The sequence below is a fragment of the Anolis carolinensis genome, chromosome 3 (assembly GCF_035594765.1).
Source record: "Anolis carolinensis isolate JA03-04 chromosome 3, rAnoCar3.1.pri, whole genome shotgun sequence".
Lineage (NCBI taxonomy): Eukaryota > Metazoa > Chordata > Lepidosauria > Squamata > Dactyloidae > Anolis > Anolis carolinensis.
The window spans coordinates 257,755,185-257,782,579 of NC_085843.1; the positions used below are offsets into that span (position 1 = coordinate 257,755,185).

At 38.7% G+C, this 27,395-nt stretch overlaps 1 long non-coding RNA gene across 6 annotated transcripts in view; it reads left to right on the plus strand.

The window, feature by feature from the left end:
* The window catches only part of LOC103278189 (uncharacterized), a 40,402-nt gene extending 29,273 nt beyond the window's left edge, over positions 1 to 11,129 (plus strand). For 2 of the 6 annotated variants that reach the window (XR_001730069.2, XR_505861.3), the window contains one exon: positions 2,429 to 11,129. This is a non-coding gene — a long non-coding RNA (uncharacterized LOC103278189). The remainder of the gene's footprint in view (positions 1 to 2,428) is intronic. The other 4 variants (XR_010004762.1, XR_010004764.1, XR_010004763.1 and 1 more) reach the window with 4 other exon arrangements.
* Positions 11,130 to 27,395: the final 16,266 nt, after the last annotated feature.

The following is a 27,395-nucleotide window of genomic DNA, read 5'->3' on the forward strand; positions in this document are numbered from 1 at the left end:
AACTTTCTGCATTACACTATACAATATTCAGTGGCACATAGATGCAGTAAGGTGCAGTTTGGGCTGTCGCAAATTGAGTGGAGAGTGGCCCCAGTCCTTTAGAAGAAAAATTCTAGAAAAAATACTGTTGGGATGAGTAATAGATAGGTCGCTTGAAGGTAGCTCATTTCAGAGGAGGCAGTCTTACAAATCTTTTGGCTGTAAGCCATTTGGGGCTTTGCAGGTCAAAACTAGCACCTTGAAATGAGCTTGAAAGGATATTGGAAGCCTGTAGAGATATTACAAGACATATATAGCCCCAAACAGTATGGCTGCCTACATTTTGTGCAAGCTGTCTCTTTTGAAACTGTTTTCAAGGGCAGTCTCACACACAACATATAGTGGTCTAATTAGGGCTTGGTTTTTTAAAAAGCAAAATGAGCATGCCATTCACTTCCTGAGTCTTTTGCCTAGCCCTGCCTCATGTAATGAGATGAGAAGGTTTTTTTTTTCCGTGTCAGGAGCAACTTGAGAAACTGCAAGTCGTTTCTGGTGTGAGAGAATTCGCTGTCTGCAAGGACGTTGCTCAGGGAACACCCTGATGTTTTTGATGTTTTATCATCCTTGTGGGAGGCTTCTCTCATGCCCCCACATGGAGCTGGAGCTGATAGAGGGAGCTCATCCGCGCTCTCCTTGGGTGGGATTCGAACCTGGCAGCTTGCAGATCAGCAACCCAACCTTCAAGTCACAAGGCTTAAATCCACTACGCCACCGGGGGCTCCAGATCTAATATACACTCACTTCTCATCTTATTATATGAGGCAGGGCAGGGCAAAAGACTCAGTGGCATGCTCATTTTGCTTTCTTTTGGTGACTGTATCTAATGTACAAGGAGCCCATGGTGGTGCAGTGAGTTAAAGCCTTGTGACTTGAAGGTTGGATTGCTGACCTGAAGCCTGCCAGGTTCGAATCCAGCCCAGGGAGAGCGCAGATGAGATCAGCTCCAGCTCCATGCGGGGACATGAGAGAAGCCTCCCACAAGGATGGTAAAAACATCAAAAACTTCTGGGCGTCCCCTGGGTAACGTCCTTGCAGACGGCCAATTCTCTCACACCAGAAGCGACTTGCAGTTTCTCAAGTCATTCCTGATACAAAAAAAAACCAAAAACAAAAATAATAATCCAATATACAGGCCTTTTCTTCATAACAGTTTTTTTTAAAAAAAAAATGCAAAGGGAGTGAATATTTGTGTGGTTCCACTTTATTACAATGTCCAAAGTAGCTCAGATTATTTATGTATTGTGGTTAATATATTGTTATATCGTGGTATTATCTGATTCTGCCAGTTCAATAAGTCAGTTCAACACTATCCATAAATGAAGATACAGCTTATCATTATTGCTTTTTTTGATGATAAGAAGTTCCATAGTCCTTTTTGTATTCATGTGACATTGTGAATGAAGCCAAGCAAATATTAAATTGGGACCTACCAATGTTTCTTATTAATTATTTAAAGTGATTTTCCTTTTAGAAATTAGAAATTTTAGTCAGCTAATGCTTATCTCCATGCTAATCGTTATTATTATACAACAAATATCTGTGTGATTTGATTACTGCTTGTATGTCTATACAGTGCTTCCATTTTGTTTAACGTGTTATATGGTTAATATTTCAGTTCTCGTAGTATCAGTAGCATATGTTGGGGCTTGTATAATATACAAACAATACAAAGATTAGTGTAGCTATAATATAGAGGTATTATATTTATGTTCCTTTATTGTTTGCTGACCATATTTAAATGTGTCATCATAAATGAGAATACTGTGCATATTTCTCACATTTTTCTCTGTAAACAATTACATTATCGATGGGGAAGATTAAGAACTTGGGAATTGTTACTTTTCTAGCCACAATCCCGTAGCTAGAACTCTTTGTTGGCTAGGACTGATGGAAGCTTCATTGCAAGGCCACATGTTACTTACCCCTGCTGAATATATGTACAGACACTTTTATTTTTCAGTGATTGGTTTGGGGGAGGGTGCCAAAATTTTGTTCGCCTACACTTGAAAATTACCTTGGGCCGGCCCTGTGTACAGAATATGCATTTTGCCCTCTGTAGCACATTCTGTTGAATTAAATGAAGCTGACTCACCACTTTGCAGGTTTCAGTATGTTTTTTTTAAATATGCAGATTTTTGATGGTATATAAATGCATCATAAGGTCTCCTCCACCTTCCTCTTCCTCCTCCTCTTGGAAAATAGTAGAAGCTCATTGGGTTGTCTTGCATACTGCAGCATGTATAGCCAGATCTTCTGATTTTTTTGTTAATATCTCATAATTTCTTCTGAAAATGCAGTAGTGTGCTGAATACATGCTGAAGAAGTTAGACATGTTCAATTATATGATACAGTCAACTTACTTTGCTTCTCTTTTGTCCTTTGTTTTTAGATTTTCCCCCCTTTCACTGAAAATGCAACAGAGTAAGAAAGGATCCTACAGTTTTAAGAAGGAACTATGAATACAAGTGACAAGCGAGCTCCGTATTCATTTCAGATTCGCTGCTATGTGTGGTAATCTTTTTTGTTTAATTATAGATAATTTTATGAAATTCTGTTCAAAACTAGCATAATTTAATTGTCCATTAGGAAAGTAATATCCCAAAATCACTAATATCATAGGCTTCCAAGGATTTAATTTCAGGTTTATATACATGTATATACCCTTCTGGTATACCAAATAATGCTACTGTGTTTGCCTGTAACATTCACGTGGATACATGAAACTTCAAATAACAATAAACACTTATTTTCAAGGGGACAAGTGATGGAGGTTCTGAGAAGTGAATAAATGCATAAGAGAAACAAAGAATAAGTGAAGCTGCATATAACAATTACACAATTAAGGGGGTCATATTATTTTACAATTAATATATCTCTGCAACACTGGTAAGATTTCTGTCTCATGAGCATATCTCTGGGCTTGGGAAACTCCAGCCTATGTATGTTTGATACTGCCAGTAGTAGTGGGTGACTCCAATGTGAGGGAGTCAGTGAATCTATTCCAGATTTTAGTCTGAACTCCATTGAAGTTTCAATTTAAAATCAGAATCAATTCATTAACTGGCTGACATTCGACAAACTAGAGCTAGTGCAATAAAATTTAAGACTGAGCAATGTGAGGCAGAGGTAAATTTCAAAAAGCATAATCTTTGGAGTTGAATTAAACATTACAAGTGGATCCTGCTTTTACACAATTGAATACTGCTATTCAGGATTCCACTCACTCCATTTCATCAGCTCCACACCAAGCAATATTTGGCAACATAAACCCGTAGCCAACATTATATTGCTAGATATTGCCAGTAACATATAGTGCATTTAGAAATACAAATTGATTGAGGAATGGGAATAGTTGCATGCAGTCACATAGGCTGGAGTTTAGATTGCAAAATCAAACATTCAAAAGTTAGGATATGCCTGGCTATTTTAGTGTTGCACTGTGCTGGTATTAAATGGTTTAACAGTTTGTACAGAGCTAATTTAATGTATTTTGATATTTTAAATGTTTACTGTTTTAACTTATGCTCCTTCTACACTGCCAAATTACTCAGATTATCAAAACAAATAATCCACATGATTTTAGTCTACACTTCTATATAATCCACTTCAAATGCAGATAATCTGGATGTTATACGGCAGTGTAGATGGTGCCTTAGAAACCATCTTTTTATATCTTACATTTACACTTTTATTGATTTTGTACTGCTTTTAACTTTTATTGTTTTAATATGTTGTTGCTGCCTTAAATCCCAAGGCAGGATATAAATGGATAAAATAATAATCATCATTTGTTTATAACCTACCTTTTATTTGCAAATCTTAAAGGAGGGTTCAATCAGAGAATCATTTTAAAATAAATTGAACAATGTCAAGATTTTAAACAGTGAAGGCAATTTAACTTCAACTACATCAAAAGTCAAGTCATGGTGTCACTAAGCTGCATACACATACACTCGGCACCAAAATAAAGGTTGTATCAGCCCAAATCTGGCCTCCAAGGAAAGGCATTCCACAACCAGGATACTAGGATCAGAAGGCTGTCCCCCATGGCTGCATGAAGTGTACTTTCCTAAGGATAGAACACCAAAAATCCCCTGTAGTATTGAATTTACTCTCAATGGGTGGACATAACATAACTTAACATTGCATATAATACAACTGGTGAACGGAGGCACTGGAGCAATTATCATTTATATATGTGTAAAGATGTTCCTGATGATTTGCTGAACTCAATGCTGTAACAATAAAGACTGAGGCATAAACTGGCAAAAAAGAACAAAATCATAAAATCTCAGATCATTTGCAGCGAGGTCAGTATCTCTTTTATAAGTACACTTGTTGGAAGAACCTTCTAACGAAGTGAGTAGGACTTATTCTTTAATTATATTTAGCTTCAGGCTACAAAAGACTTGGAAGCAAGTTTTTTTTAAAAGTGACTAAACTTCATTTCATTTATCAACCAATTGTAGCAGAGACTAAGTGTAATATATTTTGTGATTTCAGAATTCCGTTATTTCATTATTCTTTCTCAAGGTTTTCTCCCTCTTCTCTCACCCACTATCTCACATCCAGTTTATTAGAAGGCTTACGGCTCCATTTCTGTAAATTCAACATTTAATATTGCCAACTTTTGAACTGGCTGTGAGTAACCATCCCTTTAACAACAATTTGATCTGGAGCAATTAGCAGGCAATAAACATTTTGCTTTGTGCTATGAAGAATTTCACATGGTGATTTTTCTGCAGGGCAAACTCTAAACTGGCTTTTCTTGATTATTTAGCAATACTATCAGTATCCATTATAAAGGGAGGGGAGTGGACATTTAAAAACCAAGTCCACAACGCCTAGGCATGGAAGAATTGAGTATGCATACAAAATGCATCAAATATAATTTCCATTATAATGAAGAGAAGCGGGTGTAGTTGTTTGGACATGTCCTCAAGTTGGAAGTAATGAAAGCAATACAAAATCTAAAGAAAGACATTTGTGGTCCAAACCTTAGTTTGTCTCTTGTTTTTGTTGGATTTTTTTTGTTTCCTTCCAGCTAAGCTATTATTAACTTGTATAGGGTGGAGTGGAAAGTGAAAGGACTTTATATTGTTTTGTAAACTTGGTGTTATTTGGAACCAAGAACCATCAAAAGAATACAAGTGTAAAATGACAACAAACCCGAAGGTCATTAAATCCTGCCCAGTGTTGCTTCAAGCACCAGTCTGCATTAGAAAAATCAGGTAAAAGTCAATATTCTGCACAGTGGGAAGCTTATTTGACTTAACCCTCAAAATATTCATCTTATCCCACAATTTGGGGAAGGTTTTAAAGATTATTCCTTTATGTGAGACCTGGCGTAATATTAGGGTTAAAGTTGGATTATAAATCAAGAGACTCAGATTCAAAGCCCAACTTGGCCATAAATGTAATGGATTGATCTTGACTTAATCACTATCTTTCAGTCTAACCTTGTCATGAGGAAGACCATGTAGTAGACCTTGAAGTCTTTGGAGGAAAGACAATAATAGTGATGTAATAACCAAAATAATTAGCAGTGACCCTAATAATACTCCTAACATTTAAGATGAACTAGCTAGAATCAAGCAGAGTTGGCGAACGGACCATGTCCTTTTAATGGCAATCCCTTATTTTACCCTCTGAACCCCATTTTTGTCTTTGTTCATCATGTAATCTGATGAAGACTTTTGGGAGACTCAAAGGCTTATAAATGAGAAATGCATTTCACAAGTATAGATTTCTAAGATGTTTTTTACAGCCAACATTTTTTCTTTTGCTTTTTGTATAAAATAAATAAAATTTAAGACTGTGGAATAAAATCAGTTAATTCTGAACAAGAGAATTTGTTATAAAAACAGCAGGGAGCTCACTGTTTTTCCACACAAAAATCCATTCCTGATTACCCAAACTTTTTATTTCATGAAATATAAAATAAATGAGGATGAAAGCTTGGTGTTATTTATTTTATTTATTTTATTTATTTCCAGCATTTATATCCCGCCCTTCTCACCCGGAGGGACTCAGGGCGGCTTACACAGTTGGCAACAATTAGATGCCGACAACATAGTTAAAATCATAACAATATATAAAATCCATTAAGAACAATTAAATACAATATAAAATATAAGACATATGGTTAAATCCGTTCATCCAAGATCCTCATGCTTTATCCATAAATCAGTCCATAAATCAGTTATGAGAATGAGGTATGTATGTTTGTGTGGTTTTTGTTCGCATTGTTATCTGAGAGTCAGTGAACCTTGATAATCTACAAAACATTACCAGTTCTACCTCCTCTCCTTATGTCCTGAAAACAATTCAGACAGCTGATCTATTCCCTCTGACCACCTGAGATTAAGAAATTGATCAGACCATTTTATCCCTGGAAAAACAAGTTGGTCTGATCAAAAACTGAATTTTACTAAACCAGACCCATCAAAATAAAACAGGCCAAGCTGGTTTTGCTAGCTCTGTCATCGACTTTCTTCCTATTTTGCCAGAGGGGGGAGGGGGTCTTGAACTTTGATCCTCCAAATATTTAGAATTTTATTTGCCAAAATCCCTGATCCTTGGCCATGCTGCTTGGGTTTTAGAAACCAAAGTTTAAAATGTCCAGAGAGCTAAATGTTGTGAACAACTGGCCTAGAAGTTGTAAAGGTATCACCCATAGAAAGGTTTTCCATGATAGTAAATAACCTTTCTAATTTGTGGGTTTTTTTTAAACTTTCCAATTTATACCATTAATGGCACAACAGCATGTCTGTCAAGGGGGAACCATGTGTGCCATAGAGATGTCAAGTGCTAATCAATAATTTGATGGGTTTGATTTGAAGTTTTCACAATGGGAATGTTTTCATTTGTTTCATTCCTTTTTCCTCACTCCTAAGCTTTCTCCCTCTCTTTTCAAGGCACAGGAACAGTTCAAGACAAAAAAAACCCAACTGCAAAACAAATCACAGAGCTGCAAAACAGAGGGCCATTAAATCTTTTCTAAAATGTATGCTGTTCTTATTGGAATTTGTCATTCTAAATCCAAAAATAACCTCCGTTATGTACAAGTTTTTTCACAACTTGTTATGATGTTGCGAGTTATAGCAGCTTCAAATTAGTAATGAAATGTGTGCAAGAACTGCATGTGTTTCAACATTTTTATTGTATTTTTAATTCAACAACCAAAAATACATTAAAATCACAACACTTGGTGAAAAAATGTCATTGCAGACCTGTTTACAGTACTATAATTATTAAATGTCTTCATGGTGTGGTGGATGGTCTTTTCACACTGCAGTTCTTTTTACAATAATAATAAAAGTAAAGAAAGAGAGTAAAGAAAAAAGAAAAAAGAAAGTTTGACTAGGGTAAAATAAGGTAGGAAGATAAATAAGGGGGAAAAGAAAAAAAGAACTGAAGGTGGTTGGGAGGTAATTGGAAGAGGAGGGGTATGGTATGAGGGGTATATATAATTCTTTAGAAGTACTAAATTGCACTTACGTTTAGCTGAAGGAGGAATTAAAATGGTGGATTCACCCAATGCTTAAAGTATATCTACACTGTAGAATGAATGCAGCTTGACATCTTTTTAACTGCCATGGCCCAATGCTATGAAATCATGGGAGTTGTAGTTTGGTGAGACATCAGCACTCTTTGGTAGAGAAGGCTAAAATCTTATAAATCTACATCTCCAGTGATTCCATAGCAGCTAAATTATTACTAATATTACTAATAATATTACCATATAATGATATAGTACAATATAGTAATTTAATGCTTATATTGTGCTATGCTAGTAATATATTGTATGTTCATTTGATTTGTAAGCCGCTCTGAGTCCCCTTTGGGGTGAGAAGAGCGGGATATAAATGTAGTAAATAAATAAATACATTAGTGGTAGGTAAAGAAGTGTCAAACTGCATCAGTTCTACAGTGCAGGTGCACTCTCAGAAGAATGCTACATCAGGTATATAATATTCCATCACAGAACCCCGTAGTAACAGTCTTATAGGTTAAGTAAATTTCCTACAAGTATCTTGTCTGCCATCTGCAAAACAAATGGAAACGATCTTGAGCATCAGTTATTTCCTTCTTTTTTGCTGGGCTGCTGTGCCTTTATCAGATTTGGAGTAGGTAAAAATACAGTAGGTGAAACAATTCCTAACTATCTTTATGTGAGCAAGGTTCTATTTGTGGAATCGAGTCCCATTTATAAGACCTCTTGAAACAAACTCGCTGTAAATCAGAGATACCAAAGTGGAGTATTTATTTCATGTTTGTAAACATTCTCATTTTCTCCAGCTGTCGCTATTTTGCAGAGACAGTTCTGATTAATCCTCTCTTATCCTTTTTCAGATGCTTTTAAATGTCGCAGTTTTTCTTTCCTCTTTCCACTTGTCCCCTTTGTCCTTAGCTTACTTCAGTTGCTGCAAAGTGAATTCAAAGTGCAAAAGTATTATGCACTCAGTTAACTTAGTGAGAGGAGAAGACAGGTGGAGAAGAACCTTTTCTTTCCCTGTGTGTCTGCTTCAAAGTCCCCTGTCAACTTAGGGTTTTCTTAGACTAGAAATACTCGGATATGGTTTTCCATTGCCTTCATCTAAAATATAGCCTACAGCATCTAGTATTCCTTGATATTCTCCCATCCAAGCCTGACCCTGCTTAGTTCTCAGAATCAGTTGGGATGTTCAGGGTTTTTAGACTTCCTTTCCCTGTATACCCATCACAATCAAAACTGATTCAGCACCTTCTGACTTGCATGTCTTTTCCTATTAATAACTTTTGCTCTCTTGACCAGATTCTGATGTTGCTTGGCCACACATTTCCTGGTTTTTATCTGTGATATGTTGGTTCCTTCTGACTTCAGTCCTGATTTGCTTCCCACTGAATGTTCTGTGCAAAGGCTCTTGTACAGTTGGGTCTAAAGTGGACTCCATCCAAGCCTTTTGTTCCTTAGTGAAAGAGCAAGTAGCTCTTGGCAGTTTTGCTTAATAGGTAAATGTTTCTCTCATTCCAGGGAACATACAATTAAATAAACTCTAGGCTACTTCTTATTTAAAGTCATTCATGTTGCTTGAGAAGAGTTGTTTTTATTTACAGGGAACTTTTTTTTTTCTCTTTTAGGACCTTTTCTTCTCCTTGTTTAGGTCCTACTTGAACACTGCCTACTCAATTCTCTGGCAAAGCCCATGCTGGGATTGATTTTTCCTCCCACTCTTATGCAAGTCAAAGAGATTCCTGGTGGCTCTAATTGAATTAAACCAGTGTAAACCTGGAGTGAGAAGAATAACAGGGAGCTTTGCTTTAGCGACAAGCAACGTTTCATTGTTGCTTCTTAAAACTGAAAAATAAATTACAGGCTGCAGGTTATAGGAATTGTGAGCTTGTACATTCTGTTCATGCCCTTGAAGAAGTCCTGTTCTTAAGGAAAGCAGAACATTCCAGTCTTGAGAGATTAGCACATAAAGTCAGCCCTCCACATTTACAGGTTTGAATTTTTTGGGTTTGATGATTCACAGATTTGATTATTATGTTCTCTCTGGGAATCTCTAGATCCTCCAGTGTGACTCCTCTGGAAGTTAACTGCAGAAAAATGCTTGGAAGACTTAGAGATTTCTAGAGAGAAACCTCCAGTTCAATTCTATGATCTGTTTCCGACAGAAGTTGACCACAGAGTTGTGCTAAAAGACATAGAAATGCCTAGAAAGGTGTTTTCTCAGGTAAAAAACACTAGTAATTTTTCCTTTACAATTCAGTTTTAATTTTTATTTTCAGTGAGGGCCCTGTGCTCCTCACTCCAACAAATGTAGAGCACTGGCTATATTTGGGACTGGTTCTCTATTGTATCTTTGCTGTGTCATTTATACATGTCTAGTCTGCAAATGCATGAAGAGCGTGGGAAAGAAAAAGACATTTAGAGGGAATATATGGAAATGAAACAATGAAGACACACCATTCAGGCAATTTACATGTTCAATAAAATATCAGCAAACTGGTACCTATACTCACAGTTCTGTGACACAGGTGCTCCATGAGTAGTGGTTCTGAATATGGACACTAACATGGGACAGTTGTAGGCATGCTTCTGAGGTGTCATGCTAAAGCCATAGACCTTTCATACCACACAAGATTCCATGACAACATCCTATGAAGATTGTAGTTTGGTGAAGCATCAGAGCTCTCTTGCTGAGAATCCTAAATGCTCCTTTGTAAACTAAAAATCCCAGGATTCCATTGGATGGAACTATGGCAATTAAAGTGGGGTCTTGATTTTTATAATTGTGTTGTATGAAAGGCCCCCAGAATTGGGGACTTTTTGGCCTTTCAGTTGTATTGTCCTGCAAGTCCCATTTCACAACTCAGAATGGCCAATGATAAGGGACTGTAGAAACTTCAATGCAAAACATTTAGAGGGCCCAAGCACTCCTTGTTTTGACATAGACTACACACTATACATGGAATAAGGCTACCCTGTGAAGGTGACTTAAGGTTGGAGATGTTGGATTTCTGAGGTTTTTCTTTCCACAGATCAGAAATATGAGAGGGATTCACCCAGTTCTTGACCTTGTTCACAATTTTTTCAAGTTGCTGCTGTGCTTTGGAAACAAACCAACTTAGAACACCGTTTTACATTAAAGCAATGCAAAGCTATATGTATATTAGACATCATCATTCCTATGTTTCACTACCTTGCACATTTTAAATATCAGTTTTTCATTAAATGCTCAGGATTGACAAGACTGTATGGATAACAGCACAGAATGTCAAGACCAAGTCTATATGGACAGTGATAGTGTAATTCATATAATGTGCGATCCCTCAAGAATCACTATTGGAACAACTACTTTAAAAGTATTTACAAATTATGAAGTATTTTAAGGCTGATACTTTATTAAATGTTATACAATATATAATGATCAACAGAAAAAGCACTGCAAAGAATTCAGGACTTGTACTGGAAAAGTCAGCCCATTTTCCCTTTTTAATACTCCATATTGTATGTCTTTCCATTGGGTGTCAAGTTTTGCAATGCATGTTTATTTTCCAGTTTATTAACAAATAGAATAAAGTTGTATCATGGCTTAGTAATATTCTCTGTGTCATTGTTTGTTCAGCTTTTCTGCCAAAACCATAGTCCAAATTTGGTTATATCAAGTCAGCTGAAAAGTTGGTATTGGCTCTCCCACACACATTTTTTCCCTTACTATTACCTGTTCTTCTGCTACAGAGATAAATTATAATTATTATTTGTTGGTCACCCCTTCCTTAGATCCATATGGGACAGTAAGCAAAGCCATTTTACTGTCTTCAGTAGACTGCCATTTGTTCCTACCTTCTGATTTGCTAGTTTACCCATTCCTGATATTTTGCAGTGTTTTCATCACTGGACAGTTCTGCTTCAGATGAAACTGTACTTCTTTTTATAGCATCATCTCCAACATCTAAAATAAGTTGTTTTATATATTCAGTTCAATGTGTTTGGCGTGCTGGACCAGCTGTGCTATTCCTTTTCGGTTCTTCTTGTGGGCTTCCCATAAGCTATAACAGGACTAAATAGGTCATTTGGTTTGATTCAACAGACTCTTCCTATATTCTGAATCTCCAGTTCTTTTAATCATGAATATCAAGAAGTGTACAACATTTTGGTAAATTGTTATTGAAAAATGAACTGAAACTAAATCATGAACCATCCCTACTCCCAAGTGCTGGCTGTGCATGCTAGCTAGTTCTCCACACCTAGTTTTCACTCTGAAGTCATCAATCCTGTGTATAGTTCAATGCATGGGACTGCTGTTGTGTGTATGGATGACTACCAGGCTTTTCTATTCTTTTCATGGAGCATTAACCTTCAAACACACACTCTTCTTGTATCCAGAATTATTCCTTTGATTAAATCAAATTATTCAAATGGGAGTGTCATGCACAGATGTCATTCCCCACCACCTCCATGGGATTCTGGATCAGAGAAAAGAAATTTGAGTGGTGAAGTTGGCAAGCCCTGCCAAAGGCAAGACACTTGGCTAAAAGGGCCATTGTCAATCTATAAAAGATTATTGGAGGAAAAACCCAAAAAGCAGTGGGGTATGTGGCAAATCTTTTTTTTTCTTTGTCCAGAACCAGGCAACTGTAGTTTACACTTTTCACATACCCCACTCAATTGAAACAGATTAATACACATACACATGCAAACATCCCAATAAGCTTAAACTAAAAGGCCAAATCATCCATTCAAGAGACTATCCTGTTTTCAAGCACCAAGGAGGTCAACATGGTTTAATTCATTTTAAAATTGGTCTTAATAAATGAAGTGCCAGAAGGGTGATTTGTTTCTGTTTTGTTTATTTTTAAAGTATTTAGTTAGGCATACCAAATTGAGAAGATAAATGGCACAAAGGTTCCAACCTTCATGTTTATTTTGTAGTAATTGCATCAGCTCTAGTAACCAGGTCACACACAGCAAATAAAAGAGCATGAACTGGACATGTCCACTTGTGCCAAGAGTCTTATCACTGCACCAAGGGTGATCCCAGGGCCCCTATTATCAGTGGTGCAATTGCTCCAGGCCCTTCTCTGGTTAGGAGCCAAAAGATGCAACTTACTTCCTTTTCTTTCCCAGCTACTGCCTGAATTTGCTGAGGTTTCCATTTGTTATACCAGTATTGAAAATGCAGGAGTTCAGTCTGTCATTTTCATCAAAGTTGGTGGAAGAGAAATGGGTCCACACAGGTAGTTATTTTGTGCTTATTGTTCCCGGAATCGAAAATCAAAATGGCTTGTATCTTGGACTAGAATTCCAAGAGATCGGCATTCAAATCCCCATTCATTTCTAGCCATAGAAATCCATTGGGAAGTCTTGGGCAACCCATACTCCCCTTTACTTTCAAGGAAAGCAAATGGCCAACCTCTTCTAAATAGATCTTGCCAAGGAAAATATAGGTCTGCGTTGACTTGAAGGCATTTAATGGCAAAAAACTCCTAGAACAACCCACAGATGGCTACGAAGGGGAACTGCTATTTGAGGAAACTGCTCCAGGACACCAGCCCTATATTTGACCTAGGGTAGGGTAGAGTAGGGTAGTCCTACAGTTTGAGCAGATGAAACATCACCCTCTTAAATTGTAACACCATTCCTAACTAGTGAGGCAGGTGTAGTGAACATAGAAATTGCAAGTTGGATAGCAAACTGGATTGATCTTCCTCTGGTGATCTCTAGGTTCTGCTGTCTGGTCTACTAGTACCAATTGGGGGTCAGCTACCACAAAACTTTTATGTGAAAGATTTCTTTTCACCATGGGATGTTGGATTTCACTCCTTATCAATCTCAAGGACAATACCCAGAGTCTGGAGATATTGGAAGAGATAATCAAACACCTTGGGAGTTCAGGCTCTACACGCTTCTATTCACTATAGAGCAGATAGTAGTGGGAGGGTTTGTCATTCTGCTTGGGCTGATGATAGATTCTTGGAACTGACAACCCAACAAGAACTATCACAACTATTGTGAATAAAGATGTGGATTGTTCTTATCTCCCCACTGGCAATATCTTCATGCCCTGTTAACTGTGCCATCTCATAATATCAGCATGTTTCGCCAAATCCTAGAGTATATAATAAGACTTGCTCCAATTCAGAAAACATGTTGTAAATTTTACTAAAATAGCTTCACCTTTTCTCTAGCCAGGGAGGAGAGCGTGACACATTCAGCACTTCCAGGAATAAATTGTGCAGCCGTCTTTGTATTTCATGATATACCCAGCCAGGCTGTCTATACCTGCTTATTTGAATTCTTATTGCTGGGACAGAATACAAGAGCCTTCCATGCTAACCCTTTAAATATTAAATTAAACAAATGAAGAACTTTTCCCCTGCCTCTTGAGAAATCAAATCAATTATCTGGAGTTTGTTATACACTGGAAAGAGAAAGCCAAGCATAGTCAGACATATATTCTAAACTTTAAGAAAGCTGAAATCTAGGGAAATACTGGGTGTCATTCTGTGGTCAAGAATATTAAAAGAGATGGGAGTTTCTATAAAGTCATAATATGTTAGTGAGTATGAAAAATGAAATGTGTTTAAAATGGATAGCTAAAGAAACAGGATGGATGACTAAAGAAAGTTCAACTAACATATAGAAGAAATGAAAAAAGAAAACTCCTAACAGAAATGCAGTCAAATAGCCAACACTGTTGGGTATGTTTGATTGTGTATTTTTGCCAAGGCAAGGAGTTGGACTGAATGGCCTCTGTAGTCTCTTCCAAGTCTATGATTCTATACTTCTACCCAGAGGAAAGCACTCAAGCAGAGTCTAAGTAGCCATCTGTAGAAAATATAGCTCAAGATCTGCATTGAACAAGTGGTTGGAGACGCTGGTTTATCTACAATTGGGTGAGTGCTGAGAGCAAGCCTCAAGATCCATAAAATCACTCACCAAAGTCAAGTGTTTGCAGAGTGGATAAGTCAACCAGATGTTAACTTACTGCCTCATCGCACTAGAGCATGGATCCACTTTAGATCCATGCTCTAGTGTGATGACGTCCTTAAAATCACTTTGAGCTCCCAGATTCACCTAAACAGTCATGCTTGCTAGAGAATTTTGGAAGCTTTTTTTAAAAAAATAGCCAATGTGGAATAGTGATTTTAGTGCGGAAGTAGACATGATTCACTAAAAAGGACAATAAAGTTTGGTAAGTGAGAAAGCAGTAGGGAAAGAGGCACACCATATTCTATATGATCAAACTCAAATCAAGAGAGCCATAGCCATGGGTCTGCAAGACCTGAACAGGAATATTGATGATAGAATGATTTGAAGGTCTCTCATTCATAGGATTTCTATAAGTAAAAGTTGACTTGACAGCAATGAACAACAAAATGTTCATTCTGTATGCATATGGTTCGTTTTTATTAGCAGAGTTTGAGTTTTACTTTTCTTATACACTCACACCAGCCCATCACTCCTGATCCCTATATGTTGCCCAGGATTTTTTTAAAAAACCAGCAGAGAGAAAGAGAAGGACTTAAGTCATTGCTGTTGCAAAGTGGCTGGAGGTCAGAGGTCTACACCAATCAATTGATCATTTAGCAGTATATCAATAGGATCCAAATATAGAAGATGTTATTTTGTGGGAACTGAATAGGCTTGCCAGGTCAAGAGCATCCCAGGGTTCAAGATTTCATAGTCAACATCTGAGACCCAGATATTGTCTAGTGTGGATTGTTACTGCCTTGAGTCCCCATGGGGAGAAAGGCAGGATATAAATAAAGATGATGATGATGGTGGTGGTGATGATGATGATAATAATAATAATAAGTACTTGTTGATGTCACAAGAGACAGGGAAGAAAAGGAAAAGTGGGAGATTTCTTGAATCTCTACACCAACATCTTCAAAGTAGCCAGCAGCAATGGGAACTAGGAGTACATGGTTGAAAATAAAACAACTTGTTTTTAGGATAGCGCTCTCATGCTGAGATTCCTCCCCTTGTCCTGAGATCTTGTGAAATGGAACCAGTCACTGAGATCTTGGAAAGCAAACCAAGAGTTTCTGGAAATTGTAGCCTTAAAAAGTAGTATTCCCAAGCCTGTGTATCCTAATCTACCTCACAAACCAAGACACAACCCTCCAGGTTTACATCTGACACAGGCAGATTTTATTTCTAGCTTTATCCTAATGGCATTACTGCTACAACAGCAATGTTTCACATGCTTTCAGCTTTACTGGCTGCCTCCTTTTGGGTTTGTGTTTCTGTATAAAAACTGAGTCACCACCAGTTGTTGCACTTAGCAGCATATTTTGAGACCCACACAACCAATGCTTTCCAACACACTCCCTCTGCCTTTCCACCCAACGTATTTTAAGGATCCTCAGAAGAGAGTTCTGTGGTGGAACACTAGGATGAAAGCATCTTCTTCAACTGGTTTTACCACCTGCTCCAAGGGAATATTAAGTTACATTTTTTTTAGCTGGGAATATTTTCAGTTTTGGCCCTTTTCTGCATTATTCTTATGTAAGCAACTAAATAATTTGATGAAAAATCCTACCAGTTTGAGACCAACCTTTCATTTTGTTGTAACACCCTATTTTTTTAAATACATTTAAAGCATAGTAATTCTTTGATCATGTTCTGATGTGTAGTGTCTCCAGGTGTTGTCAAGCCTGACCCCTCACCCCTTGGGTTAAATTAATAGAGAGATAAAATTGGAACCACGCAGAAAGACCAGTGAGGAGTGGAAGCCCAGAGCCCAGCTGGTTGAACAACCAGAGGAGAGGAGGAGCATTGCAGCAGCTACCAGAACTATCAAACCCCCTTGTGGGAGATAAAACACAAAGAAGTAATTTATCCATGCCTAAGGAAAAAACTGACCAGACATATTGGACTCCTGGAGACACCAACGTTTACATTGATCTAATACGTCTAGTCTGCCTGTCTCATGGAAGACACATGATAAGTATTCTCAACTATTAATGATTGGGTATTTTGAATTTCCATTTCTGAGACCTGTTCAGACTTCCCACAGAACTATCCTTGATTTAAGTAATGTCCTTTGATTTCAGTTGGATAGCAAAGAGGTGAGACACTTTAAAAAGCAATTGACTGTTTTTGAACTTTTCTCTATTGGAACAACGGAATCACAAAGCTTGAAGGATCCCATATAGGCCATCAACACCACTCAGTGCAGAAAATACAGCTAAAACATCTCCAGCAAGTAGCTTGTCTGACTTCATTTTGAAGACTGCCCAGAAAAAGAGACCTTAGAATGGCTCTAGGCAATTGGTTTCTTTTACTGTTTAAACCAGGCATTGACAAACTTCGGCCCTCCACGTGTTTTGGACTTCAAGTCCCACAATTCCTAACAGCTGGTAGTCCAAAACACCTGGAGGGCCAAAGTTTGACCATGCCTTAACAGTGATTTGTTTGCATTTCTTATGGTTCTAGGGGCCTCAATATATAAATATATATTGTGATATATCCATTTTTAAAATTAAAATCAGAATACATGGTGGTCAACTGGTGACAATGGAGATTAAAATTATTTTATTTTTATGCATTTTGGTTCTCTATTATATGTTTTGAAACTTAATTTGCTATTCTTCCATATTATTTCATATTATTATTTTAACAATTTCTTAATGATTTCCTCCTCAGTGATTCAATTGTCCTTTTGTTCTTTTATTTTAATTTTTCGTGGATGCCATGTTCTTTGGAAACTTGTTTAGACCAAGTTAATGGTCTTTTAGGCTTCCTCCATGTGAATAGGAGTTCACTTTTTGAATAATAAGAATGATATGTCACCGGGTGGGGGGATCAGGATTTTAGAGAATCTTAGATGGGCCGTGGCTAGATGTTGGCCACTGGTCTAGATGTTCCTTCTGCTACCCCTTTCTAACTTAATACCATTCAACCAGACCAGTCCTTTAGGACAGCAGAAAACAGGCCTGTTTGCTACTCTGCATGACAGTTCTTGAGATATTTAAAAGGTACAGTCATGGCATAACTCAGTCTTCTCTTCACCAGGCTGAATATATCCAACTCCCTCAACCTTTCCTCATGTTTGTTCTCCTTATCTGTTGTAACATCTCTGAATCTGCTCCAACTTGTCTATATCTTTCATAAAATGAGATGCTCAAAGCCGAATACAGCACCCCAGATGATATTTTCATGCAGAGTATACCAGAACTATTACTCCCTTTACTTGGAAACTACATTTCTATCAATGAAGAGTAAAATATTATTTACCTTCTTTGCCAGCAGCACTACATTGTTGCATTATGTTCAGTTCAGTTTATGAGCAACAATAATCCCAAGATAGCAGAGGTGCAATGGGTTAAACCCTTGTGCTGGCAGGACTGCTGACCAAAAGGTTGGCGGTTCGATCCAGGGAGTGATGTGGGCTCCCATCTGTCAGCTCCAGCTTCCCATGTGGGGATATGAGAAAAGCCTCCTACAGGATGGTAAAACACCCAGGAGTCCCCTGGGCAATGTCCTTGCAGATGACCAATTCTCTCATACCAGGAGCGACTTGCAGTTTCTTAAGTTGCTCCTGACATGAAAAAAACCAAACAAGATCCATTTCACATGTCGTGCTACTAAGCAAAATATTACCCATTCTGCTTGGTTTTTTAATTAAATGATTTAACAAGAATCTCATGTTGATTTGATTCATTGCTCATTTTGAAAGTTAATTTCACCATATCCTCACTAGGGGGTCTTGAAATTCTTAGAGATGATATTTTAAACAAACCTCAAATATCAAACCCATAAATGTGGAACACCAACAATTTAAGATATGCAGTTGAAACCATACTACTAGCAGAAAATAGCAAAGAATTGGAAGGAATGGTTACTGAAGAAAGTAATGGAAGGAAGTGCAAATGCAGATTTACAAATGAGCATTAAAAAACCAAAATCATAACCTTATAATGTATGTAACTTTAAAGCAGATGATGAAGACATTGAAACAGTAAAAGATTGGCTGAATCATTAATCAAAAAGGAGACTTCAGGCAAGAAATCAGAAGAAAACTAGGGCTTGGAAGAACAGCAATTGAGGAACTAGATGACATTCGGAAGTGTAAAGAATACTAAAATTAGGATTGTCCATACTTTTGCATTTCCAATTTCTATATTTGGTTGTGAAAGCTTGAGAGTGAAGAAATGTAATAGGAAGAAAATCAACCCTTTTGAAATTTGGTGCTGGAAGATACTGTGGACTACTAAAAGAAAAAATCAATGGTTCTAAGCGCAAATCAAGTCTGAACTCTCACTAGAAGCTAAGATGAATAAATTGAGATTGCTGTACATGAAAAGACATGACTCACTAGAAAAATGCTTGGTAGAGGAGAAGGCAGTAGGAGACGAGGAAGAGAGCATCACAGATGGATAGACCCAATCAAGGAAGCTGTGGCCCTAGGTCTGCAAGAACAGAAGCAGGGCTGTTGATAACTTAGAGATATCTCATTCATAGAGTTCCCATAGTTGAAGTCAACTGGGTGGCAGTTAACAGCTGCTTTAAACTGTTCTTACATTTTGTTTATATGATACCATAGTCATCCACCTTGTCACTGCATTTTGTACCAGCTATAGCTTCTGAGTCATCTTCAAGGGTGGCCCCACATACAGTACATTTCAGTACTCTAATTAGGAGATTTTCAGTCCATGGGCTACTCTGGCTAAGTTATCCCTTCTAGAAAAAGTTTGTGCTAGCACTCCAGATCATACAGCCACTGCCTTATCAGGATTCAGGTTCAGGTTATTGACCCTAACCCAACCCATTATACCATCCAGTCACTCATCCAACACTTGCACTGCCTCACCTGAATCCAATGATAAAGATAAAGAGAACCGGGTATCATCATCATACTTTACCCTTTGAATAGAGTGCAAAGACTGTCTATACTCTTTAGCATAAACAAATTAATTTGGAGGAAACCAGAAGTAGACTTCCAAAAATGATGGGTTTCCTGATTCTGCAAGGTCATTGGACATAAAAAAAAGCCCCAGGCCTGTCATAGCTCCCACTTCTTGATGTATTATAAGATTTTGCTATGTTGTACTGTGCCTTGTCTCCTGTCTTCCCTGTGAAAATCCTCTGGAAGATGCCTTCATTATGCTACATCAGGCTACAGGGACATAGCTATAATAATAATAATAACTTTATTCTTATACCCTGCCCCATCTCCCCGAAGGGACTCGGGGCAGCTTACATGGGGCTATGCCTGGACACAACAGCACAAAATCAAAACAAAAACAATAAACAAATCAGCCAACAATAAAACCTCAACATGGATAAAAACAGTCATAAAAGGTCAATATACAAAATAATGTTAAAATCATGAGTTGGATCTAAAGATCTGGGCCAAGGTGCAGAAAAAATGTCAAGTCATCAGGGAGGGGTAATTACACAGCAGGTGTAGTACTTAAAGTGCTAGGTGTAATCCTGAGAAAGCATACCTGAGGGTCTATTGCTTAGTAGGCAAGTAATTCGATCCTACAAGGATCAATCATCAAAGGCCTTCTGGAAGAGCCAAGTTTTCAGGCTCTTCCGAAAAGAAAGAAGGGTGGGGGCCTGCCTAATCTCCCTGGGAGCGAGTTCCAAAGCTGGGGGGCCACGACAGAGAAGGCCCTCTCTCTCGTCCCCACCAACCGCGACTGCGAGGGTGGTGGAAGCGAGAAGAGGGCCTCCCCCGACGAGCGAAGAGATCGTGCAGGTTCATAGGGGGAAATGCGGTCTCGAAGGTAGGTGGGTCCCAAACCGTTTAGGGCTTTGTAGGTAATGACCTGCAACTTGAATTGGGCTCGGAAAATAAAATGCTAGATGTTTCTCAGATACTCCATGCTCTCCCACAGCCACTACGTGGTCATGTTGTGGTTCGACAGCATTAAAAGGCTGGATTTTCAGAGTGATTGATCACTGCATGAGGAAGGTCAAGTTCTCTGTCTTCAGCAATGACAGAGAGAGGTAGGTAGGTAGATAGAATTTATCCCTGTATGCCAAAGACAGAATACTGGCCTTAATGTGGGAGAGTACCTAGGCTGGTGTAACCTCCCATTGTGCCAGGAAATGCATTGCTTTGTTCATCACAGAAAGGAGCATCTCCTTACGTGGCGACCCTTGTTGGGCAACCCTCACCTTGAGGTGCCTGGACCAGCCACACCAAAAGACTGGTAGGGAAGGAGCTCCTATGCACCATCTGAATGCAGTTTTGCAAACAGCAGAAAGAAAAAGCAATTGCTCACTTGGACTTTCAACATATCTAGTAGAGAACCCAGTGGATGTGAATCACTAGCTTTTCACACTGGCTATCATGGAAAAAAATTTCTGCCAAGGGAAGCTGCCCCATATCGCTTTTTGTTCAAGCTTTCCTGCCTGATAAGAACACAGTTTGTGTGATGTGGTGGTTTGAGTGTGGAATTAAGACTGTGGTAAGCCACTGTTTGAATCCCCTCTCTGCCACAGAAACCTATGGGGTGAGCTTGGGCACATTTCTCACACATTCCAAACAAATCCTGTCAGGAAAACCCTAAGATACGGTTGTCATAAATTGGAATCAACATGAAAGCACATATCAACAACAAAGAATCATGGATGATATTGAGTTGGCAAAGAGATACGAGATGTTCCAGCCATAGGGAATTAAACACTTACCAGAAAAATCAAGAGAAGGCTTGGACAGGGTAGAAAAGTTTAGAGCTTACAGGAAATTACCTTTTTAAATGCAGTTCCAAGTATCTCTGCCAAAATTCTGGAAATTGTAGCCCATAGCAAAATATGTTCCAGACTCTTAGGAATTAATATTAATTCTACTGACTTCTCAGACAGCATTGGTATAAATCTTTCTTCCAAACAGATTCCAGGATCTTGGGTAGATGCTTTCTAAACTTTAATTATAAAAGCTTTATAATTTCTGAGCTGCCAGGTTCTATATCTGGCACACTGCAGGCTGAGCGGCAGGAAGAAATACTTAGAAAATGAGATCACCGAATCCTAAAGGGTACACAGTTGTATCAACAGTGTCAATACTTAATGTAATGAAAGCTTTTGCTTGTGACAGATTGTTTCTTACCTTTCAGGTTGCCATGTTTTAGTTTGTTGCAGATTCTAGCATAAGTGGTTTTGAGAGAAAAAATATGGAAGATCTATAGCATGATATTATATATATTTCTGTCAGCAGTAAAAAAAAGTTTTAGAATGATGCTAATGAGGTTTTATTTGTCATTGAAGGAGAAAGGACACTAGGCTTTTGGGGTGTATCTGTTATGTAGAATTAATGCAATATGATATTACTTTAACAGCCACACTCAATGAGAACTGTAGTTTAGTGAGGCCCTCGCACTCTTTGACAGAGAACTCCCAGTATTCTATAGCATTGAACCCTAGTAGTTAAAGTGATATAAAACTATAGTAATTCTACAGAGTGATAGTTTTGTAATATTTATGTATAAATATACAAATATATTGTGAGAGGAGCCAGGTACCTGGCCCATTATCCCACTTGAGACCTGCAGAGAGTAGAATGTGGGATTCCCCCCCCCCCCAAACCAGGGTAAGGGATGAGTTTTGGAGAAGTTGAGTGGGATTGAGGGGAATAGGAACATTCATTTTAGTGTATTTACTGTATTTTAATTCTGATTTTACCACAGGAGTGACTTAAAGAGCTGGGCATGTTTAGCCTGCAGAAAAGAAGGCTGCGAGGAGACATGATGGATTGTCACCTTGACGTGGTGAGGGGGCTTGCATGTTCCAGTGAAACTGAGGGCACAACCATTGGAGTCACGCACTTCCAGGAGTGGCCACAGGGGAGGATCCAGACCAAGAATAATCCGAAGACCCAAAGACCTCAACGGCGGAGCAGGCGGAAGATAACATGGTACATATTACAACGGCTGTGAAGGCGGAAGAAGGCTGCAGCAGACTGAGAAGCCACTCTCATTGTATTAATCACACCACTGCTGGGACCTCAATCTGTGAAGACTGTGTGTTGACTGGCCGTGCACCAACCTCCACACATTAAAAAAAATCAAGAAATGGAGGACCATCATCCTCGAACTATGAGGGATCGCCTAAGTAAGTAAGTATGTAAGGTGAAGTCATTGGGAAGAGGGAGCAAGCTTGTTTTCTACTGCCTTGGAGACTAGGAACAATGGCTTCAAACTACAGGAAAGGAGATTCCACCTGAACATTAGGAAGAACTTCTTCACTGTGAGAGCTGTTCAGCAGTGGAACTCTCTGCCCTGGAGTGTGGTGGAGGCTCCTTCTTTGAAGGCTTTTAAACAGAAGCTGGATGGCCATCTATTGGGGGTGCTTTGAATGCAGTTTTCCTGCTTCTTGGCAGGGGGTCGGACTGGAGGGCCCATGAGGTCTCTTCGAACTCTATGATTCTATGAGTGTTAGTTGCCTTGAGTCCCCACAAGGAGAAAGGCAGGGTATAAATGATGATGATGATGATGATAACTCTCAGGATCCCCAGGGCCCAATCTGGGAGATGCAAAGACTTTGCCATATCAAAATGAATGTTTCCATGCTCTTGTCAAAGAGTATGACCTTGTACTACCCTCTTGCACAACGTCATAATATATAGCTCTCAACAACCTTAGCCAGTACACGATGGCAGCTGTACTCCAAAACATCTGGAGCATATTGGAGTATAACTCTTATCATACATTGGCTGGAGTTGATGGGAGCTATACACCATGAGGTTGCTAGATGCTATCTTCTATCATTGCCTCCCTCTCTGTACATCTTCTCACAAATGTTCCACATTCTCATGTGACGGGTTATGGCAACCTATCTCCCTCCCTTTTTGAGTCTTTCTTTCCATTATAAAAATTTTAGTTTCTTCCCATGGAATCTGGCAAGAGTAGCTCCCTACCTTATTACTTTATAGCTGAACTGCCATATTCTGCCACAGCCATTAATTTTCCAAATCTTGGATTTAAAAGACTTATTGCACCCTTTCACAGCAACCAACCTACCATGTAATTTTTTCAGCATATCAATAATGATATGCTATAAGGAGTTCACAAAAGCAGGAAAACAAAACAACAACAACACATTCCAATTGAATCAGACAGTAACCTGATTGTGAATAGTACGATTCTAGGATTTTGATTTTTACCTCTTTTGCCACCCTATATAGTTACAGAACTTTGATACCACTTCAACATCCATGGCTCCAGCCAATGGAATACTGGGGTTGGTCTGTTGAATATTTAGAATTCACTGCCAGAAACTTCTAAAGGTTTAGTTCAGGGGGATGTAGAAAATAAGTCTCACAACTTTGTTTTTGTTGTTAACCTCCAAGTAGTTTTTTGACCTATGACAACCCTGAGGCAAACTTATCTCTGGACAAGAAGTGTACCTTGCCTGGGAGATTGTGACTTTCTCATGGTCACCCATGGTCATGGCTGAGCAGGGATTCAAATTCTGGACCCCAGAGTCATAGCCCAATTCTCCTACCGCTACATCACTCCGACTTTACTAAACTACAGATCCCAGGATTCCATAAGACAGAGCCATGACAGTTAAAGTGAAATCAAACTGCTATAATTATACAGCGTGGATGCTCCCTACTGTGGCTGCAAGGGGGAAGAGTCCAAATGGCAAGACTTCAGATCATGGTGTATGGTGAAATTATCAAAAAAGAAGAAAATGGGTTCCCTGGAACTACAAAGACAAGTATCCACTTATTACAATAATACAGAAATCATTAAACCTAAATTTAGTATCAATACATCAACATGAAAACAGATACAAAAGGAGTTGTTAAACAATCAAATAAAGAACTGTTACATTCACAATAGAAACAATATTTTTCTCTTGTATGGTGAAATTATGCCAGGACTAATGTTTGTGCAGCCAAATTTTGATCTTGTAAAAGAATGAAACCATAATCTGTTCGGGGGTCTTTATTTCCAAATCAGGCTCTTGGAAGATGTTCATTTATAGGATCACCATAAACAAAAGCTGATTTGACGGTACTAGACAGTCGAGTGGCAGCATATTTGGGGCTGCAAAGTTTTTGAGTCAGTGATTTCTGTTCATTGTCTACAGAGTTCTGTGGAGGCCACACACTGGTAAGACAAAAGGGAAGGGCTTCCAAGGAAAGCAAGAAAAATGGTCTATTCAGTATCTATGCTGGCTGGGAAATTTTGGAAGCTGTAGTTCAAAAAGGTCATTTTTCCACTCTCAGTCTGAAAACACTCTTAAGACTATGGATGGCAGAATGTATGAGGGATCTGTCAAGAGGGTTTAAAAACATATAATTTATGAGCATGTCAGTTAAAATGTCACTATGGAGCTAAAAGGAAAATTACTTTAGAGGCAGCAAAATGGAAACTTAACACAGTCAATCACTCCTCTTCCTGTCTGCTTGGCTGGTCTGACTGCTTTCCATCCACTCAGAAGTTAGTGCACTAATGTTTCATGTCAACAAAATTCGGAGTCTAACAACTTGGTTCAAGCTGTTGTGAAAGGGGTGGCACCATTCAAATGCAAGGCTATTGCTGTATAATAGGCTCAAGTATGCCTCAAGATGTGTGTGTGTGTGTGTGTGAGAGAGAAATCTACAGTTCCTAATGTGAAAATGTCCATGAAGTCAAGATGGAACTCTATGCATATAAAATGTCAGATGTTCTGTCTCCAACCTGTTTGAGCTCTAGTGCTATTGTTCACAGGTTCATTAGAGCTCTTTAACATTGGCATTTCCAAACTATACCATTATATTGGTCTTATACCATTTTAACTGCCATAGATCCATCCTAAGGAATTCAAGGATTTGTAGTTCGGTAAAGGACTTAGAATTCCTTGAGCTGTGAATGAAGTTCAACAGAATCTCGTATATAGAGTCGTAGAGCTGGAAGAGACCACAAAGGCCATCCAGTCTGAACCCTTATCATGCACGAACACACAATCCAAGCATTCTCAACAGATGGCCATCCAGCCTCTACTTAAAACCCCCAGAGAAGGAGAATTTACCACACTCCAAGGCAATGTATTACAATGTTGAACATCTATTATTGTCAGGAAATACTTCCAACTGTTTAGGTGGTATTGCTTCTTCTGCAATTTGAATCAATTTCTCTGCAACCTAGTCTCTATTGCAGCAGAAAGCATTCTTTGAATGATGAAGAGGAATCATTGGTAGGCACCCTTTGGGTTTGGCCAGTTAAATAATTCCCAATCCAGTTAACAGTAACATTGTTTAGCCCACATTTTACCAAGTCTTTAGGAGAATATCATGGGGGATCTTTTCAAACATCTTACTGAAACCAAGATATGCTACATCTACAGCATTCTCATGCCAAGGAAGAAACCTAGGATTCTATAGTAAGAAGCCATGACATTTCAAATAGTCACTGACCCTTGGATTGATTGTTGTATTACGACAGCCCACCCAGCTATTTCTTTGGAAACTGAGATTGGAGGAATATCTTTTTATGTCCTCATAGTCAAATGCAGACCAATGAGATGTTCCATGGCAATCCATTAGAGTCCTCTCGAAGTCTCAGCACATGATGTCATTAATCTGCCTCTGGAGATATAGCTAAATGCTTTTCCAGCTATTCCATTGGGAAACCGAGATTGGAGGAATATCTTCTTACATTCTCGTAGTCAAATGCAGACCAATGAGATGTTCCATGGAGATCCAATAGAATCTCCTGGAAGTCTCAACACATGATGTCATTAATCTGCCTCTGGGAATATAGCTAGATGATTTCCCAGCTATTCCATTGGGAAACTAATATTGGAGGAATATCTTCTTAAGTCCTCATAGTCAAATGCAGACCAATGAGATGTTCCATGGAGATCCTCTGGATGTCTCAGCACATGATGTCATTAATCTGCCTCTGGAGCTATAGCTAGATGTGGAAAGCATCTGGGGATATAGCTAGATATGGAAAACTCCTGCTGTACACTTCACTAGCAACAAAGTGCTGTGGGTTGGAGCCTTACACCAAGTGTAATGGTGTGTTGGGGTGAGAGGAGGGGGACAACTTTGATCATTTCAGAGGATGACAGAGAATACCAACCTTTGATATGAACACACAAAAAAAGTACAATATGATCCCCACATCTCATACCCCATGGATACCTGAAACTATATTTGGGTTAGAAGCATATAATAGATTTGCACTGAGGGGCTTAGAAAGGCTCACAAACACTTGCGGGGTGGGGGGTGGGGGGTATTTTTTTAAACCATTAATATAGAGTTCGTGGATAAGGGTGTTGTACTGTATACACAAGTATAAATAGATTTAGCATTCATATGCTGCTACAAGGATGCCAGCCATCTGTTGGTTACTTCCAACCAGAGCAAATCCTTTCAATCAACATGTAGGTAAGTCCCAATGATTTAATGGATTTATTCTAGTGAGAGCAAACAAGATATAGGCCAATAAGCATATGAAAGCTGGGAGCAGTGGAGGATGGTAATGACAATAGCATATGATATGTCTAATTCCTCACGGTTGCTCTGGTTTAATAATTGGTGGTTTGCACAGTGATATATGTAGAAGTATTTTACCCCTGGAAACATTCTGTCTTTTGCCCCACACATGCAAAGGGAGATTGGGATATGTCTCTACTCACCTGTTTGGTGAGGAGCTGCGGTGGCGCAGTGGGTAAAACTCTTGTGCCGGCTGAACTGCTGACCTGAAGATCGGTGGTTCGAATCTGCGAGAAGGGGTGAGCTCCCGTATGTCAGTCCTAGCTTCCTATGCGGGGACATAAGAGAAGCCCCTTGCAGGATGGTAACACATCTGGGCATCCCCTGGGCAATATCTTTGCAGATGGCCGATTCTCTCACACCAGAAGCAGTTTTCAGTATGTTTTCAATTATTTTCTGACACGATTTTAAAAA